This window comes from Arachis ipaensis, chromosome B05 (assembly GCF_000816755.2).
Source record: "Arachis ipaensis cultivar K30076 chromosome B05, Araip1.1, whole genome shotgun sequence".
NCBI classification, from domain to species: domain Eukaryota; kingdom Viridiplantae; phylum Streptophyta; class Magnoliopsida; order Fabales; family Fabaceae; genus Arachis; species Arachis ipaensis.
Window position 1 is genome coordinate 92641198 of NC_029789.2, and position 20802 is coordinate 92661999.

Below are 20802 nucleotides of genomic sequence, written 5' to 3' on the forward strand. Positions count from 1 at the left end.
AAAGTGGGGGAATGCATCCATTCAAAAGATAGTCTCCAATTATTTATTTTTGATGATTTAGATGTAGTTTTTAGAGAGAGGTTCTCTCCTCTCTCTCTTAGGATTAGAATTTAGGATTTTTCTTGCTTTCATGATTGTCCCTTTTTATCAGGTTCAACTTTCCTTTTTATTATCTTCTCAATTTAATTTATGAAATTTTCTATGTTACAGATAATTCTCTTAATTAATGTTATTTGAGGTATTTTAGTTTATGATTGCTCTCTTTTGTTTATGTTACTGTTACTTCCAACCTGAAGATATTTTTATTTGAGTAGATTTACTTTTCCCCTTTTGGTCTTGGTTAAGAAATCAGTAACTCAGGAGTTATCAAACTCAACGTGATCGATAATTGTTATCTTTGCTAATTGAATTGAACTTCAATAATTTCAGTCCTTTCTTAGGAATTGACTAGAACCTGAAGATCAGACTAATTAATCCACTTGATCTTCCCTTGCTTTAGTAAAGGCTAACTAAGTGGGATTAAGATTCAATTCTCATCTCCATTGATAAGGATAACTAGGATAGGACTTCCAATTTCTCATACCTTGCCAAAAGTGTGTTTTATAGTTATTTATTTATTTTACTTGTCATTCAAATTACTTGTTCCATACTTTCAAAACCCCCAATTTACAATCTTCATAGCCAATAGTAAGAACATACCTCCTTGCAGTTCCTTGAGAAGACAACCCGAGGTTTAAATACTTCGGTTATTAATTTTATAGGGGTTTGTTACTTGTGATAACCAAGACGTTTGTACGAAGGGATTTCTGTCGGTTTAGAAACTATATCTACAACGCAACTATTTTTATAAAATTCTTGACCAGCAAAAATCCTAACGTCAAAATGGCACCGTTGCCGGGAATTTGCAAACGTGTGCCTTATTATTGGTTATTGTAAATATTTTATTTTGCCTGTTTATTTATTTTATTTTTGCTTTTTAATTTTTATTAGCTACAATGAATTCTCACCGCTCTCGCTTTGAGTTTGGTTCTAATATTGTTGAAAGAAGTGAAAGCTATAACAGGAATATGCATCAAGGTCAGAGAAATCAAAGATGGATGGAGCCAAGAGGATTTGATCAACCCTTTAGGCAACAACACCCTCCAAGATATCATGGACAAAGACCATTCTACAATGCATACTAAGCTGATAGATATGGTGGACTACCCTGTAACTACCAACAAGCCCCACCCTATGCTTATAGACCACCCTTTCAACGTAGCTTTGAACCACCACACTCACAAGTTCCTTTTCACCATTCACCACCATATGATCCTTGTTTACCCCAATCCCAATCTGATTACTCCCAAACACCACCACTTTCCTATGTACCATGTCCAAATCCATCACCTCTAGAATCACAGGCTCGCCTCAAGGAAACAGTAGATCAACTTCAAACAACCCTTCATCAACTGGAGCAAGCAATAAGTCAATTATCTTCTAGACGTTCGGGCATTCGAGGACCTCCCACAACCCCATGTGGACAATCTAATGAAGAGCGTAGCATGAAGGAGATACTAGAAACTCCAGTGGACAAAACAGAGCGTGACTTCGTACTGGAACAAGTAGAGGAAGCTGTCATTATAAATGAAGAAGAGTTGGTTGAAGACCTAGGAGACACTGAACTTCCATGGGAATCCAGAGTTGTGGAAAATTCTGTCAAGGACGTTACAATTGATGCTAAGAAGGATAGTGCACAACCCCTAAGGCAAGTCTTTTATGAAGAACTAGATGGAATAATCCAAGAAGCAAATCTCCTTGATGATGATAGTCACAAGTCAAGTTCTTCTAGTAATGAACTTCCATCCGCAAGTGAATTCTCTGAGATTGAAGAACCTTATCCAAGTGAATACGAAGAAGATGCAGAGGTAGATTTCTCTCAACCTCCAGCTTATGACTTGAGTGATGAGGAAGACATAGAAGACTTTGATCAGGACGATGTTGCATTTGAAGAATTCTCCAAGAAAGTGGAAAAATTCACAGAAGAGCACAAGGGAGTAGAACTTACAGAACCACTGGAAACACCTACCCCAAGGCCATTACCACCTAATACAAGCTTCAAGTGGGTACAATCCTTAACCTTTATCTTTACTTTTCCACTTGAATATGGTTTGCTTGAAACAGATGGCCAACTTAGAGCTCTCTGCGGCTTTAAAAGTAAGAGGGAAATGGCTCGCACTCAGAACTGGTGCACAAGGTTCAATAAGGTTCCACGCTTCAACTCGAAGTGCATGGATTGGCATCAGGTTCAATCGAATGGATCTCAGAAAACGTTTGGTTATCTTGGTGAGAATCTAATTTCTAAACCGCCCAGATGGAATAATATAGATCAAGACGAAGGCGGATTTAAAAGCAAAGTTTGGGATCCTGGAATCTATTCTAACATTCGTCACCCCAGGAGCATGAGAATCTGTTTGAAGCTGCTCAGAAGCTTTACATGCCTAGTTTGGGACCCCAGAGGCTGTTGGCATTCCAAACATTGGTGGAGATTTCTAGATGAGTTTAAGCATAAGCCACCATAACAGGAAGCTCATCCAATGTCCAACATAAGGACTTTAACTAAAAGTGCTAGGTGGGAGACAACCCACCATGGTATGGTCATTTCTTTTTCAGTTTTATTTCGTGTTATTCATTTTTATTCTTTTTTCAATTGAACCTGAATATTATTCATTAGCATTGCATACTGCATAATTGCATAATTGCATATAAAAAAAAAGGGGCGTGCGACGCGACCGCATTGCTCATGCGATCGCGTCAGTTGCGAAAACCACCTCCCACGCGTCCGCGTCATTCACGCGGCCGCGTGATCTGGAAATCGGCGTAAAGATCCAATGCCCAGAAAGTTGGGATGGAATCGTGTGGCCATTGTGCATTTCGCACAAAATGACCTACGCGGTCGCGTCCCTGATGCGATCGCGTCACTTACACAACACCCATCCCACGCGATAGCGTGAGCGATGCGTCCGCGTCGCGCGGATATCATGGCACCCCAGTGGAGACAGAGAGTTGCGCCGAAACGACGCTGGAATTGTGCGTTTTGCACAATTTCTGGCGACGTGGTCGCATGCCCCACGCGATCACATCTACCCCCGTTCGACCCCAGCCACGCGATCGCGTGCCCCACGCGATCGCGTGGATTCAAATTCATTTACCCCCCCAGTGACGCGAAACCCTACCCTGTCGCGCCCCCCAACCCCTTTCTTCTTCCTCTTTTCTGCAACCCCCTCTCCACCCCTCGCCACCCACAACCACCACCACCGGCCGCACCACCGTCGACCACCCAGCCACGACTGCGATGCCACCCCCTTCTTCCTTCCCTCTCTTTCTTCTTCTTCTCTTTTCTTCTTCCCTCCACCACCGCTGCCCCCTCCGCAACCACCACCCCCACCGTGCCACCATCACCGCCACGTAACCCACCACCAACACCCTCACCCCTTCCCTTCCTTCCCCCTTAACACCTACCCATCCCATTACCCCTACCCGAAAACCCCCTGTCTCCGAACAACCACCACCGCCGCGCCAACCGCCCCTTAACCGCCGCGTCAGCCACCACCACAACCACCCCCTACCATCTCTCTGCCCTACTTTCATTCATATGCCTACCAGGTTCCGCCAAACGCCACTCTTCAATTCGTAGTTAATTGCATATTTTTCCATTTATGTTCAAAATTAGGCTAGTTAGATATGTATGTTGTAGTGGATTCTAGGTGGTTAGGTAGCCTAGGATGTGGTTAGTGGATGTAGGCTTGATTAATTGCGTTGTTCCTGCTACGTGTTTTATAATTTTCGTAATTCTGCTGTTGTTGTGATCTCAGTATTGTTCATATGATATTCTTACTGTTCATGCTGCTATTGCGACTGCTCTTTCATGTTCATATTATTTATATCTATTTGCAGTTTATTTTAATTTATATGAACTATTCTGCTTGCTGTTTATTTTTCGGAAACATCCAATTTTACCCGGAATGCTACCCAATTTTCTGTAAATTGTTTTGATTCTCATTCATGTATTGGTTTTGGCATTTTCAATTTTGCTTTCCTTAGCTTTCACCAAACTAATTCCTGAATGCACGGGCCAGCATTCCTATTCCTTTTGTTTCCCCGATTAATAAATCACATTATTGATGATTTGAGTTCAAATTTTCATTTGGATTGAAATTTTTCATCTCAGCTTTTTAATTCCGAACTAATCCAAAATGCACAATTATTCAACTCATTTCATTATTCTACTGCTCCTTTGCCACTATGTGCTTATTTTGTTATTTGCCTACTTGTTTTTCTGTTTTTATTATATCCTAGATTTCTGTTTTTCAGGATGTTTGACACCCAAAGAAAAGGAAAAAGAAAGGCAACAACTGGCAAACGGAAAAGAGGAGAATCCTCTTTGTCTATCCTGGACATCATGCATGATGACTCCTGGCGGGAGAAACACTTTACCCCGCAGGAGAAGGCTGACCAGCTACTCCCTGCCACTGATCCCATTAAGTTTGCAAACAGATACTGCGAGCTGAAGTATCCGGTGTTTGCAACCTCCAGGAACCTGTACCTGGAGCGGACTCTAAAAATTCTGGAAGAACTCCAACAATACACCTCCGATCAAATCAAACAAAGAGGCTGGTTCTTCCTGGAGAGAAACCTGATAGAGGTCAATGCTTCTTGGGTAAGAGAGTTTTACTGCAATTACTTCAAAACTTCCCTAGATGCAGTAGACCTAAGAGGGAAGCAGATACTGGTCACTGAAGAGGCCATTGAGGATATTCTGCAGCTTCAGCCTAAATTCGATCAGCTTGATGGTTACCAAAAGGCTGAGGAGGACATGCGCTTCATGAGGTTTGACTGGGATGCAGTCAAGGCGAGGATAGCCCTTGACCCGACTGTCCCATGGTTATGGGTCAGAACACCACCATGCCTAAGGGAATCAAGCGGATATACTTAAATGATGAGGCTCGGCTCTGGCACCAGATCCTGAGCAACTTTATTATGCCGAGTACTCATGAGACGGAGCTACCTGCCGCTATGATCACCCTCCTCTGGTGTGTGATAGAGGGTAAAAACCTATACCTGCCACGATTCATCCGGTATTACATGGCCAGAATCCACGTCAGAGGCACTCTCCCCTTCCCATATCTGATTACATAGCTCGGACGTTGAGCTGACGTGCCTTGGGAGGATGTTGATGAGAAGCCACCTGCTGCAGAAAGCAAGAAGATTATCCCCTATAGCAGGAACTTTCTGGCTTTGGGCTACAGACATCCATTCCTCACTGCCCCTGATGAGACAGCCACACCTTCAGCTGGCCCCTCTTCATCTACTGCTACCCCAGCTACCACTACTGCACCTCCACCTGCCTCAGAGCCAGTTTATCACCTCATGCACCGCCTATTTCAGCAGCTAGACCAGATGGAGCACCGCAACCGGCGCCGATATGAAAGATCTGAGCGTCACAGGAAGCGACGCTATGAGCACCTAAAGCTGATGATACGATCTGGCGGTGACATCCCCTCCGAGCCTGACACACTATCAGAGCCATCTGAGGAGGAGGCGGATGATCATGAGGCGGAGACCCATCCACAGAGAGAGGCTGAGCAGGCAAGCCCGGAGCAGGCTGCATCACAGCAGGAGGAGCCGCATCAGATTCAGGCTGCAGACCCAGAGGTTCCTATACAGTCAGCACCTCCTCTGCAGCAGGCAGATCCTCAGACTACCACCACAGAGACTCCAGCCACCCAACCTTCCAGTGATGACACTCCTTCACATCCTGCTTGAGTGAGCATCGAAGACGATGCTTTATTTTAAGTGTGGGGAGGTTGCCATCTCTGGCGTATTTTTCTTGGTGAACCACTACATACTCTTTTTATTTTATTTTGCTATTTTTCTGTATTTTGATCTTTATTTTTATTTCTTAGTACTTATATATTGCTCTTTTCATATATTTCTACTCTATTTCTGCATGTTGCACTTTAGTTTATATTTTAGCCAATTAGTTTAGTTGCAATTCTAACTTATTAGTTATAGAATATGTGGATTAATTAGTATAGTTTACCCTTTTAGTATATGATAGTTTGGTTTAAATTGAAAATAAAAAGGAAGTAAACTAGAGACTTTAACATAAACAATCCACACATGTTGTATATATAGCATTACATGTTAGTTAGTTAACAACATTTCATCAAGGAGAAACACTAAAACTTTAAAGCCACCCTAAGATTTACATTGAGAATAATGGGAACTCTTAATTTTTACTTGCATGACATATTTAACTGAGATATGATTTTTGAGCTAGAGAACACACAGCCTGTGAGTTTTGAGCTTAATTGTATGGTTACATTCAAACCATAATATTTTATTCCTGTGTGTTTTGCCCTTCTTTTTTATTCTGATGTTCTTTACTTTGTTTTAATCTATATGTCCAATTATAGAATATAGATACATACTAAGAAAGTGATTGAGGCCATTGTTTGATTCTAGCTCACTTATCCCAAATTAGCCTACCTTTTACATCACCCTTGTTAGCCCCATTGAGCTTTTAATCCCCTCTTGTTCTATAAACCACATTAAAATTAGCCTACCTTTTACATCACCCTTGTTAGCCCCCTTGAGCTTTTAATCCCCTTTTGTTCTATAAACCACATTACTAGCCTTAAGTAGAAAAACAAAATAAAATTCCCAAGTTGAATCCTTGGTTAGCTTAAGATAGAAATTGTGTATTGTTTAAGTGTGGGGAACCTTATGGGAACATGGATGATAAAAACAAAGGTAGAAAATTAAAAAGAATAAAGACATTTCAAAAAAAAGTTTTGGGAAGCATGCTCATGTGAAATAAAAAAGAATCAATGCACATGGGACAAAAGTTAAAGTTAATATATGAGTTTTCAATACAAAGTGAAAAAAAATTTGGGTAAATAGGTAAAGAAGCTTTGCTTTATAAATATGTATGTTAGGTGAGATCTTAGACTAATCAAGGATTCACTTATTAACTCACTTAGCCTTATACATATGCCCTTACCTTTACCTTAGCCCCATTACAACCTTGAATAAGACCTCATGATTTTTGTTTAGCTTTAGCATGAGGACATGCTATTGTTTAAGTGTGGGGAGGTTGATAAACCCATATTTTATGATATATTTTGTGCCTAATTTAAGTGATTTATTCAATCCTTCACTCACTTATTCATGTTAATTGCATGGTTTTACTTTCCCTTCCTTATTATGTGAGATATGTGAAAAACATGTTTCCTATGCTTTAAGAATAATTATTTTAATTATCCTTTATTACTATTCGATGCCTTGATTTATGTGTTGAGTAGTTTCAGATCTTCTAAGGTAGGAATGACTTAAAGGATGGAAAGGAAACATACAAAAATGGAAGGAAGACACAAAATGGAGTTTTTGAAGAAACTGGCAGCGACACGAACGCGTGGACGACGCGGCCGCATGCCCAGCGCAAAGAGAGCGCGACGCGAACGCATGAATAACGCGAACGCGCGCCTTGAGCAGAACGCAGATGACGCGGACGCATGACCGAAGCGAACGCGTGATAAGGAAAACTCCAGATGACGCGACCGTGTGACCCACGCGGATGCGTGATAGAGGCCACGCACCAGAAATTACAGAAAATGCTCCCAGCGATTTCTGAAGCCCTTTTTGGCCCAGATCCAAGTATAGAAAGTACAGATTAGAGGTTATAAAGTAAGGGAATGCATCCATTCAAAAGAGAGTCTCCAATTATTTATTTTTGATGATTTAGATGTAGTTTTTAAAGAGAGGTTCTCTCTTCTCTCTCTTAGGATTAGGATTTAGGATTTTTCTTGCTTTCATGATTGTCCCTTTTTATCAGGTTCAACTTTCCTTTTTATTATCTTCTCAATTTAATTTATGAACTTTTCTATGTTACAGATAATTCTCTTAATTAATGTTATTTGAGGTATTTCAGTTTATGATTGCTCTCTCTTGTTTATGTTACTGTTACTTCCAACCTGAAGATATTTTTATTCGAGTAGATTTACTTTTCCCCTTTTGGTCTTGGTTAAGAAATCAGTAACTCAGCAGTTATCAAACTCAACGTGATCGATAATTGTTATCTTTGCTAATTGAATTGAACTTCAATAATTCCAGTCCTTTCTTAGGAATTGACTGGAACCGGAAGATCAGACTAATTAATCCACTTGATCTTCCCTTGCTTTAGTAAAAGCTAACTAAGTGGGATTAAGATTCAATTCTCGTCTCCATTGATAAGGATAACTAGGATAGGACTTCCAATTTCTCATACCTTGCCAAAAGTGTGCTTTACAGTTATTTATTTATTTTACTTGTCATTCAAATTACTTGTTCCTTACTTTCAAAACGCCCAATTTACAATCTTCATAGCCAATAGTAAGAACATACCTCCCTGCAGTTCCTTGAGAAGACGACCCGAGGTTTAAATACTTCGGTTATTAATTTTAAAGGGGTTTGTTACTTGTGACAAGCAAAACATTTGTACGAAGGGATTTCTGTCAGTTTAGAAACTATATCTACAACGCGACTATTTTTATAAAATTATTTACCAGCAAAAATCCTAACGTCCGTCCGCGCGGGTGAGCTGGGCCAGAGGCACAAAATTGGCCCAGAGTTGGCATAACTCTCAGGTGTTTTGGCATGGGTGATGAAAAACTGCATTGACGCGTGCGCACACTGTGCACTTGCGCGTGGATGAGTTGAACGATGATGGGACACGGGGGCTTCAGGTGCGCCTACGCGTGGGTAGGGGAACACAAAGGGACGCGAACGCACCATGCACGCGTCCGCGTGGCATTAGGCCCAGAGTTGGCCCAAAAGTGGCACAACTCTCTGGTCCTTGGCCCAGAAAGTGCGAAGTGCACAGCCACGCGCGTGCTTGCCTTTCTCTCTTGTTTTTTTTTTAAACAATAAGAGAAGCTCAAAATCCTCCCAATCTCCTCTAAGACTCTAAAACCAGCTAAGATGCAAAATTAAACATATTTTTGAATTTTTTTTGGGATTTTTCAATCAAATTGAGGAAACTTGCAATCCAAGCAAAAACTCTAATTCAAAGAATCATCCCTAATTAAGGCATAGAATCTATAAACACCTTAGCAAGCAAAGCAAAATATACTAAGAAGTAAAGAAATTATATACAATGGAACCCAATTCATTCATTCATTATATCTACAAGAGAAGTGGGGTGTCTCCCACCAAGCACTTTTAGTTTAAGTCCTTAAGTTGGACATTTGGGAGGCTCCTTGTCAAGGTGGCTTATGCTTGTATCCATCCTTGAACCTCCAAGAATGCTAGTCCTTCAATCAGTCGTCAGAAGTTCCAACCATCTTCGCCAAGCTTGGGTGAAGTTCTCTCCAAGATATGAGTTCCCAAAATTGATTTTCGTAGTGTGATCCAGGGTCCCATATCTTATCTTCGCACGCATCTTCTAGTTTATCGCCTTGATTCCATCCAGGTGACAAGAAAGCAGAATTCTCATAAAAGCACCAAACTATCTTCCTAGACCCATTTAATTGAGCATTACACCAATCCATACTCTTAAATTTTGAGCTTCCAACCATAACGAGTCTAGATTTACAACTTCAACCACTAAACATCCTCCTCTTTCGCTTAATTCCACAAAGTGCCCTAAGTTGGCCATCCGTTGCAAGCAAACCATATTCAAGTGGGGTAATAAAGCTGAGAGTTAGAAGTTTTACCCACTCAAATGAAGGATTGGATGACAACCTAGGTGGAGGAGTTTCCAAAGATCTTGATAAAGCACGCTCTACTCCCGTCCATCCTCTTCTAGAGGCTTCCACCACTTGGCAAGGTTTTTCAAGTTCCTCCTCTTGCCAAGCTTCCTCAAGTTCGCATTCTTCTTCACCAATTTCTTCTGTCTCTTCCCCATCACTCTCATCATAGATAGGAGGTCTAGTGAAGTCTATCTCATCATCAAGTCTAAGCATATTGGGAAAGGACTCTTTAAACTTGAAAGGATCATATGTTGATACGGAATCATCGTATACAAGGGAGCTTGTTGCTTGGGACACTTCTTCTAATTCTCCTCTCACAATAGGCCTTGGAGGTTGCACATCCTCCTCAACATTGCATTCTAGTGCACTGGGAGAAGGCTCAACAAGATCGTCAAGAGGATTGATCAATGTGGGCAAAAAATCACTAATGATGGAATTCACATCTTGATCAATCTCCATCAACTCTCTGTCTACTTTTGCAACATTATTTTCCTCTTTAACATCGCTTCCAAACTCCGTGGAAGAGGGTTCTTCAACTCGAGATTCCTTTATGTGCTCAAGATATCCCAAACATCCACCCACTATTTCCTTTTGTTCACTAATCTCTACCTCCTCCTCTTGTTGCACTTCTTGCTTTAACTCCTCTTCCCCACCATGGAGCTTCAAGTTCACTCCCTCACTAGGCTCCTTGATTGTTTTCTCACATTCAACAATGGGAGTACTTAGGATGCGTGAGCTTAGGTGGGATGTTAGGTGATTCACAGCTTCTACCATGCTAGCCATCCTTGCTCTTAACTTCTTAAACTTATTTTCATCCTCCTCTTGTCACCTTAAGATACGAGATTCAAGGTCTCACAGTTCTAACATGAAGGCTTCATCGGGAGGTGGTGGTGGAAGAGAGGTTTCATTATTTGAGGGAAGGTTGTTATAATTGGAAGTTGGTTCATATTGGTGAAATTCTTGAGGTGGTGTGTGTGGACTTTGTGGTTCTGGGGCGTATTAGTGTTGGAATGTTGGTGGCTCTAGATATGGCTCATACGGCGGTTGGTATGGTGGGTATGGGTTATGGTCATATGGAGTTGAATGACGGTGTGAGGCATGTGAGTGTGGTGTAGGGCTATACTTGGAGGGGGTTCATTTGCTTATGATGATTGTGGTTGACAACCACAATGAGGGTCATCACACACATTGGATTGGTATGCATTAGGATTAGGATTATACCCATAAGAGTTCGGAGGAGGTTGTTGCCAAGAAGATTGTCCATAAGCTTGGGGTTCATCCCATCCTTGATTTCCAAATCCTTGATGCACATCCTCATTGGACCTTCCATTTCCTACAATATAGTTTGAACCACACTCATAACCAAAAGGATGAGAATTCATAATGTCAAGAGAAAATAAAAACAAAGACTAATAAGAACAAAGAGAGCAAAATTCTACACTAGCAAAAACTAACAAACAAACCAAAAATCAAGCTATTCACAATATATACAATAGCCAATAACATAGCACCATTACTATCCCCGGCAACGGCGCCATTAATTTGATAAGTAGGGTTATTGTCGGTCTAGATTTTCTTCCTACAGAAAGGAATTACTTCATTGTAAGCACAACTCCAAACCAACAAACATCTCTCGAATCAAATTAAAAATATGGTTGTGTCACATGTACAAACCCCAAATAAGAATTAACCAAAGTATTTAGACTCTGGGTCGTCTCACGAGGATTGCAATGAAGTGGTCAATTATTGGCTAAGAAGGGACAAGGGGGTTTTGGTTTATAAGAGGAACAAGAAATGGTAAATCAAGCAAGTGATTAGAGGAAGCAAAATAAAGAAAAGCAATAAGTAAAGAGAGACATTCATGGCAAGGGTTAAGATCGTAGGTTTTCTATCCTAGTCATTAATCATAGCAATGCTTAACAAGAATTTATCTTATTTTGTCATCTCTAACATTGGAAGAAAGTGTAGTTATCTTCCATGAGAGAAAATCAAGCAAGACTAGTTAATCTCAAGTCAAAAATCCTAATCAACTCACTAATTAATTTAGCAAGAGATTAGAGTCATTGAGAAAGATATTAACTAACAACTCTAGATCATCAATCTGAATTGGGTACTAATGACTCAAGATTGCCTAATTACTCTTTCCAAGCCAAGAATGTTCGAATTCTACTCTAAAAACAACCAAGCATTTTGTCAAACACTTGGTGGGGAATAAAGGAAAACATGGTAAATATGCAAGAATAATAAATCTACCAACTACCAATTACAAGAAAAGTGAAGTAACAACTCAAATTAACAATTAAAAGAACATCAAACATAAATTTCATAAAAGAAATCCAAATCCATCAAGAGTTCATCATCACAAATAAGAGAGCAAAATGAGAAATTAACATTACAACTAAGAAAATCAAGATGTAGAAATGAGAAATTATAAAAGAGACAAGATGAAATCAAGTAATTAATTCAAGATCAAAGACAATTTAACCTAATCCTAACCTAATTCTAGAGAAAAGAGGGAGCTTCTCTCTCTAGAAAACTAACTAAAGGCTCATGTTGACTAACTAATTGCTCCCCCTTTGCTTGGACTTCAATTCTGCATGAAATACACTCAGAAACAAGTTGGATTTGGGCCTGGGCAGCTCAGAAATCATCCCCAGCATTTTGCCTTTAAGTGGGTCACGTGCGAGTATCAGCGCGTACGTGCCATGTGCGCGTGCGCGTCGATTGGCTGTTTCTTCATCCGCGCGGACGTGTCATGTGCGCGTGCACGTCTCTATGCGAAGCCACTTTTGCGCGCGCGCGCCTTGTACGCGTGCGCACCCATTGATGCATTCCCAATCTTTGTTTCTTCATGCATTCTCCACTTTGTATGCTTTTCTCCTCATTTCTTCCATCCAATACTTGCCTTATGAACCTGAAATCACTCAACAAACACATCTAGGCATCGAATGGAGTTAAAGTGAATTAAAATCATCAAATTAAGGGCCTAAAAGCATGTTTTTACACTTAAGCACAATTCAAGGGAGAATTACAAAACCATGCTATTTCATTGAATAAATGTGGAAAAAGGTGATAAAATCCGCTAAAATAAGTACAAGATAAACCACAAAATTGGGGTTTATCACTTCCCAAAGTTTTATTACCTCTTTTTAGACCACCTCTTTCATAGTTAGATTGAGTCTCTTTTGTGGTTGCACAACCGGTTTAGCATCATCTTCAAGAAGGATCTTGTGCATACACTTGGTTGGACTAATCCCCTTTAAATCACCAATGGTCCACCCAAGAGCTGTTTTATGGGTCTTGAGCACTGTAATCAGTGCCTCTTCCTTACCAGGTTTCAAGGAAAAGCTAATAATCACTGGATATGAATCATTTTCACCTAAGAACACATATTTCAAAGAAGGAAGCAAAGGCTTTAGCTCAAGCTTAGGGACTTCTTCCTCCACCTTAGGCGTGTTCACCATGTTCTTCTGGGGTGGTGAATCATCAATCTCAAGTAATTCATACTTAGAGAAAGGATCCAGAATATCATCAAGTACCTCAGCTTCTGGTACTTCTTGAACAAGTGGTTCAACAACATCAACTCTCATACACCCTTCAGAATCATTAGGGTGTTTAATGGCTTCAAACACAATAAAGACCACCTGACCCTCAGGGTTAATTCACCCTTTTGTACATCAATCAGAGCTCTACCTGTAGCTAAAAAGGGTCTTCCAAGAATAATAGAGGACTATTTATCTTCTTCCATATCAAATATAACAAAATCAGAAGAAAAACTAAATGGCCCCACTTTGACAAGTAAATCCTCAACAACCCCCATAGGAAATTTAATAGAAAGATCAACAAGTTGAAGAGAAATACGAGTGGGTTTTACCTCCTCAAATTGGAGCTTTTTCATCACTGAAAATGGCATGAGGTTGATGCTAGCTCCAAGATCACACAAAGCCCTCTGAATAGTGACATCTCTAATGGTGCAAGGAATTACAAAGCTCCCTGGATCCTGCTTTTTCTAAGGAAGGTTATGTTGAATGATAGCACTACATTCATTAGTTAACACCACTGTCTCTTTTTCCTTCCAATTCCTCTTGTTAGTCAACAATTCTTTCATGAATTTAGCATAGAGAGGCATTTGCTCAAGAGCCTCAGCAAAAAGAATATTGATTTGAAGCTTCTTGAAGGCATCTAAAAATCTAGAAAATTGCTTATCTTTGGAAACCTTCTGAAGTCTCTGAGGATATGGCATCTTAGGCTTGTACTCAGGAGCCTTTGGCAATGTAGGATGAGTGTCAAGAGAGACTGGGAATGGGTTATCTGCACGCCTAGGAGGGACGTGCTCCACCTCTTCTTTCTTCTCCTCTGGAGCTTATTTTTCAACTAGCTCTTCATTGGCCTTACTCTTAGAACCAGCTACTCTACCACTTCTCAATTGAATGGCCTTACAGTCTTCTCTTGTGTTCATCATTGTATCACCAGGAAATGTACTTGGAGGCCTCTCAAGTACTTGCTTGCTCAACTGGCCTACTTGCATATCCAAGTTTCTGAGGGAAACTCTAGCTTCCTGCATAAAACTATTTAGTAGTACTTCCAAATTAGTGTTCTTCTAGGGCTGAGAATTTACCTGCTGAGGTGGTTATTGTTGATGAGACTGAAACTGGCGGTTATTATGATTATTCTGCTGAAAACCTCCCTGAGAATTATTGTTAAAATTCTGTTATCAATGAGGTTGCTCTCTCCACCCCAAATTTGGGTGATTTATCCACCCCTGATTATAGGTCTTAGCATATGGATCATTATTGGGGTTTCTAGGAGCATTTCCCATGTAATTGACCTGCTTAGAAGAAGATTGGGCATAATCATAATTCTCACCTTGCATAGAGCTACCAGTCATGTCATAAGGAGCCTCTTGAGGTGCATTCTGAGAATTAACAGCTGAAACTTGCATCCCACTCAATTGTTGAGTAATCAAATTCATCTATTGAGACAAAATTTTGTTCTGAGCTAGAAGAGCATCAAAAGCCTCTACTTCTAAAATGCCTTTCTTCTGAAGGGTCTCAGAGTTCACAGAATTCCTGTTAGATGACTAGAGATAATGGTTGTTAGCAACCAACTCAATAAGCTCAGTAGTCTCCTCTGGTGTCTTCTTCATGTGCAATGAACAACTTACAGAATTATCTAAACATATTTTGGACATTTCACATAAGCCCTCATAAAAGATATCCAACTGAGTCTATTTAGAAAACATGTCCGGAGGGCATTGCCTGGTCAGTAGCTTGAATCTCTCCCAGGCTTCATAGAGGGTCTCACCATCTTTCTGTTTGAAGGTCTAAACCTGCACCCTTAGCTTAGTCAACTTTTGTGGTGGGAAAAATTTAGTCAGAAATCTAGTGATCACCTTATCCCAAGTATCCAAGCTCTCCTTGGGTTGAGAATCTAGCCACAGCTTTGCTCTATCCCTCTGATGAACTCCAATTTTATGGTTTATTTTGTATAGAATTTGGGGGGTTTTATCAATATTTTATCACACTTATCCATATAAAATGCATAGTTTTGTGTCTCCTTCCCAATTTTGCTTGATGATTAAAAACATGCTTTTTAGGCCTTAAATATGCTGTATTTTTATCTCCCTCTATTACCATTCGATGCCGTGATCTGTTTGTTGAGTGATTTCAGAGTTTATAGGGGCAAAAATGATCTATAAGAGAGGAAGGAAGCATGCATAAGTGGAAGGAGCACGAAAAATGGAGCTTTGGAGTTTTAGCATCGACACGCACGTGTGGCCGACGCGCACGCGTGGGAACCTGGATTTGGGATTGGCGCGCAAAAGTTGACGCATCCACATGGCTGGAAAGAAATCTCATCGACGCGTACGCACGCTTGATGCATACGCGTGGATTGCAAAAACCCAGACGACGCGTACGCGTGACCCACGCATACGTGTGACGCTCGGCACGTGAGCTCATTAGTGAAATCGTGGCTGGCGATTTCTAAGGAGCTCCAGGCCCAATTTGAGCTAAATTCTGGAGGGAAAAGACCCAAGGGACCATGGAGGAAAGGGGGATTCACACATTAGACAATGTTTTAGCTAGTTTTTGAATTGGTGGTTCTAGAGAGAAAAACTCTAACTTCTCTCTAGGTGTTGGCTTTCTGAATTTCAATTTCACTTGGATCCTTCGATTAGATCTGAATTTAATTTTAATTCTACATTGTTCTAGTTTGTAAATCTTATTCTCTTACTCTCATTTAGTGTTCTTCTTACTGTAGTTATTATGGATCTTGGATTTGGATCTTGTTTACTTTGATTTCTATTAATACATTGAGAAATTTCATGTTCATTGTTGTTAATTGCTTTTATTAGATAGCTTTAATTCAAATTCTCTTCTCAATTCCACAATGTCTTTCATTATTGCTAACCAAATGTTTGAGAAAATGTCAACTATAGCCATGGAGTAGATTTCCACTCTTGGCTTGGGGGTTGGGTAATTGATGACACTCGAATTGTTAAAGGCTTTTTTGATTGATAATTAAAAATTACTAATTGATTTGAATGACACTAACTCTAGTCTTTTCTTAGGATTTGACTAGGATTTGTGGACTCAAATTGATTATCTCCACTTGACTTTCCTTCATAGTTAGAGGTTAACTAAGTGGAGTAATAACCAATTCTTATTACAATTGAGGGAGGCAATGAGGATAGGAATTCTAATTCTCACCCCTAGCCAAGGATTTTACTTGATTGATAATTGATGACTTGCATCATTAACTCTTTTTCTTGCATAGAAATGACCATAAAAGAGCATAACCTCATTTGATCATTGAAATTCATGCACTATTTGATGAAAATCACTGTACATTACTTTGAAATGGGTTTGTGCTGAATTTCAGGTGAAAAAGACATAAAAAAGGAGAAGAAAACAACAAAACAAGCTGCCGTGTGAAACTGGCGTGCCACTTGGAGCAAACGCCACAAAAAGATATGGGCATGGCACGCCATGAGCTAGGCGTGGCACGCCAGTACTAAATTTTAGAAAGGATCCTCAAGCTATTTATATGGGCATGGCACGCCAGGAACTGGGTGTGGCACCCCAGTTATGATTTCCAGAGGAGCATGTTTGAAGAAAATGTATGGGCGTTGCACGCCAGGAGCTGGGCGTGGCATGCCAGTGTAATTTTCTAGAAAGCAATGTTAAAGGCCACTAAAGGGGCATGGCACACCTAACCCCTTACATAGTATGGGCGTGCCACTTGAGCCATGGGTGTGGCATGCCAGTCCATCACTCCATAAGAGATCATCACCTGGGCGTGCCACTTGGTATCGAAGGCATGGCACGCCAGCTTCAAAAGTCACTTGGGCATGCCACTTGAAGAGCCAAGCGTGGCACACCAAGTTGAAAAGTATCACACTAAAGGGGCGTGCCACTTGAGCATTAGGGCGTGGCACGGCAGTACAAGATTCCAAAGAGCAACATTGAAGGCCCAAAAGGCAGGCCGTGCCACTTGGTATCGAAGGCGTGGCGCGCCAGCTTCAAATTGTCACTTTGGTGTGCCACTTGAAGAGCCAGGCGTGGCAAGCCAACCTGGAAAGAGCCACATTGAAGTGGGCGTGCCACTTGAGCATCAAGGCATGGCACACCAGTACAAGTTTCTAGAGAAGAGGTTGAAAGCCGAAAAGGCTGGGCGTGCCACTTGGTGTTGAAGGCGTGGCACGCCAACTCTCAACTCCCACTTTGGCGTGCCACTTGAAGGACCAGCCGTGGGCATGCCAGCCACTGGACCAAGGAAAAATACTAGGTGTGGCATGCCAGACCCTGGGCGTAACACGCCAGTTATATTTTCTAGAGGAGGAGTTAGGGGGCCAACCATATGGGCGTGCCACTTGGTATCGAAGGCGTGGCACGCCAGCTACCATTGCTCACTTTAGCAAGCCACTTGAGCCTCTGACGTGGCATGCCAACATCACCCATCAACAAGAAGAAGACTTTGGCGTGCCACTTGAATTCTGGGCATGGCACGCTAATGAGGGAACCAAGCACACAAATAGACGTAGTTTAGTTTTCCAGAGAGAAAGACCAAGCACACATAATGGGCGTGGCACACCAGACCTGGGTGTGCTATGCTAGTTCAAATTTCCAGAAGCAAGAAGAAGAGGTTGAAGGCCTAGGCGTGCCATTTGAGGTCGAAGGCGTGGCACGCCAGGCCACACAAGTGCTTAAAGAACCCTGGGCGAGCCACTTGGGCTTGAAGGCATGGCACGCCAGGGATGCCTATGAAGGAGGGCATGCCACTTGAGGAGTTGAGCGTGGCACGCCAAGTCAGATTTAGAGCTGGGCGTGGCACGCAACTGAAGCGCCAGTCACACGCTAGTTGGAAGATCACGTTTATTGAGTTTCTTTTCCCTCTAAATTGTAATTTTCTTTTCACTTTTGTATTTTCTTTATTTTCTAGTGCTAGGAGTAGTATAAATAACCCCTAGAGGTACTGAGAAAAGGGGGTTAAGCAGTTGAGCTATTAGCTATAGTTAGATTTACTTTTCACTTTATCTCTTCCATCTCTTGTACTTTTCTCTAAGCCATGAGTAGCTAAATTCCCTCTCATTGAGAGAGGGAGCTCTGTTGTAATTGATGGATTAATGATAGTGAATTTCTTCTTCTCTTCATCTTCTCTTTGATTTACTAGAAGGAATTTCGTTTTAATGCTAGTATTCAATCACCTTGGAAAAAGGGTTCAATGCAAAATAGGTTTCATGGGAACCTTGGAAAAAGAAACATGAAACCATGCTAGAAATCCCTTCTCACACTTGAGTAGGATCTGGGTTTTGGTGTTTGGGTATGGTGACATATAATCCTCCCTCTACTTGGACCTATGATGATGTGTGGTATAATTAGGGACCAAGCATATCTCTCTTCATGAGCAATTAGACCAAGGAATTGGCTATTGATCAAGATCTGAGAGATTTAGTCACCAAGGGACTGTGGCTCAATCAATCATGATTGACAAGAGGTCAATGAGTTGCATGATTGAAGAGGATATGAACTGGATTTAATCCAAAGAGACAACATCTCCTGATCTCAATGAATTCCCCTATTCTTATCTTCCACTTTCTTTATAGCTTTCTTTATAGCTTTCTTTACATTCTGCAAATCCCCATTCCCATTTACATTTGAGTCATTTACATTTCTACACTTTACATTATTGCCATTTTTTTCTCTGCACTTTTCTATTTACATTTACTTTTAAGTCATTTATGTTTCTGCCTATTTACAATTCTGTAATCACCATTTATTCTGCTTGGCTTGACTAATTCACCAATTAATTAAAGTTGCTTAAATCTACCAATCTTTGTGGATACGATCCCACTCCACTTTGGGTTATTACTTGACGATAACTTTTGGTGCGCTTGCCAAAAGAACGGATTCATCATTTTTATATGGGGTGTAAATTCTGGTCATCAAGTTTTATGGCGCCGTTGTCGGGGATTGTTTTCAATTTTATAATGATTAAATTGATTGGAGAGCTAGATTAAGCATTTTAATTACATTGTTATATATATTTTTTAGTTCCTTAATTCTCTTTATGTTCTGTTTTATTTTGGTTTTACTTTGGATTTCAGTTATTCATTGCTCATATTTCCATTCTTCTAACTGTTTGATTAATTGCATCAACCAAGCTAACCATTAATCTTAACAAGAGTGATTCCTTCACTTGCCCTCTACTTGCTGTTTGTTGAATGTATGTCAGGTAGAAGGGGAGAAACTTCATCCTCCTTCGATAGTGAACCTGAGAGGACCCTCCTCAGATTAAGGAGGGAAGCAAGAGGCAAAAGCATAGTTAGAGAGGAAGTAGTAGAGGAAGATCTAGGAGCTACTATGGAAGGAGAAGTACAAGACCATGTTAGAGTGGATGTTGGCAATCATATTGGGCAAGAGAGGACAGTCTTAGGCTCCTACATCAACCCAAATCCAGGAAATTGCAGCAGCAACATTCTCAAGCTAACAATCCATGCCAACAACTTTGAGTTGAAACCTCAACTCAATCACACTTGTCTAGAATAATTGCTCATATAGAGGGGGAGCCCAGGATGACCCAAACCAACATCTCTCTACATTCTTGAGGATTTATGACACTGTAAAGTCCAATGGTGTACACCCTGACACCTACAAGCTGCTTTTGTTCACCTTCTCACTCAGAGATAAGGCAGCAAAGTGGTTGAAAGCATTTCCCAAGGAGAGCCTAACAACTTGGGATAAAGTTGTAAACAAATTTCTAGCAAGATTCTACCCTCCACAGAGAGTCAATAGACTGAGAGCTGAGGTGCAGACTTTCAGACAACAAGATGGTGAAACACTTTATGAGGCCTAGGAGAAGTTCAAAGACTTGACAAGGAAGTGCCCTCCAGATATGTTCAACGAATGGGTTTAACTTCACATTTTCTATGAAGGGCTATTATATAAAGCTGGGGGTTCATTCAACAAGAAGAAAATCATTGAAGAAGTCATAGATGTCATAGAAACTGTAGCTGAAAATGAATATTTCTATGCTTCAGAAAGATCTCAAAAGAAAGGAGTGTTGGAGCTAAATCCCATGGATGCCTTGTTAGCACAAAACAAGATGATTGCAGCACAACTAGCAGCCGTAACAAAGAGGATGGAGACTGGTCAATTTTCAACTGTCCAAACTCAAGCACCATCACAGGAAGAAGATACCCCAGAAGTTGAAACTGAATGGGAGCAGGCGAATTACTTGAACAACTATTTTAGACCACCATATGACCCAAACTCCAAGACATATAACCCAGGTTGGAAGAACCATCCAAACTTTGGGTGGGGAAACCAACAAGGCCACAACTAAGAGCATAACAAACCATACCAATCCAACCAATACAACAACTATAACTCCAACCATCAAGCAAGCAACAACAGACCCTACCACAATGCACAAAATATATCATGCCACTCCACCCAACAACCACCCAACAACCACCACGAGGAAACGTCACCCTTGACCATGCAGCCATGTGAGATCAAAAGCAATTTTA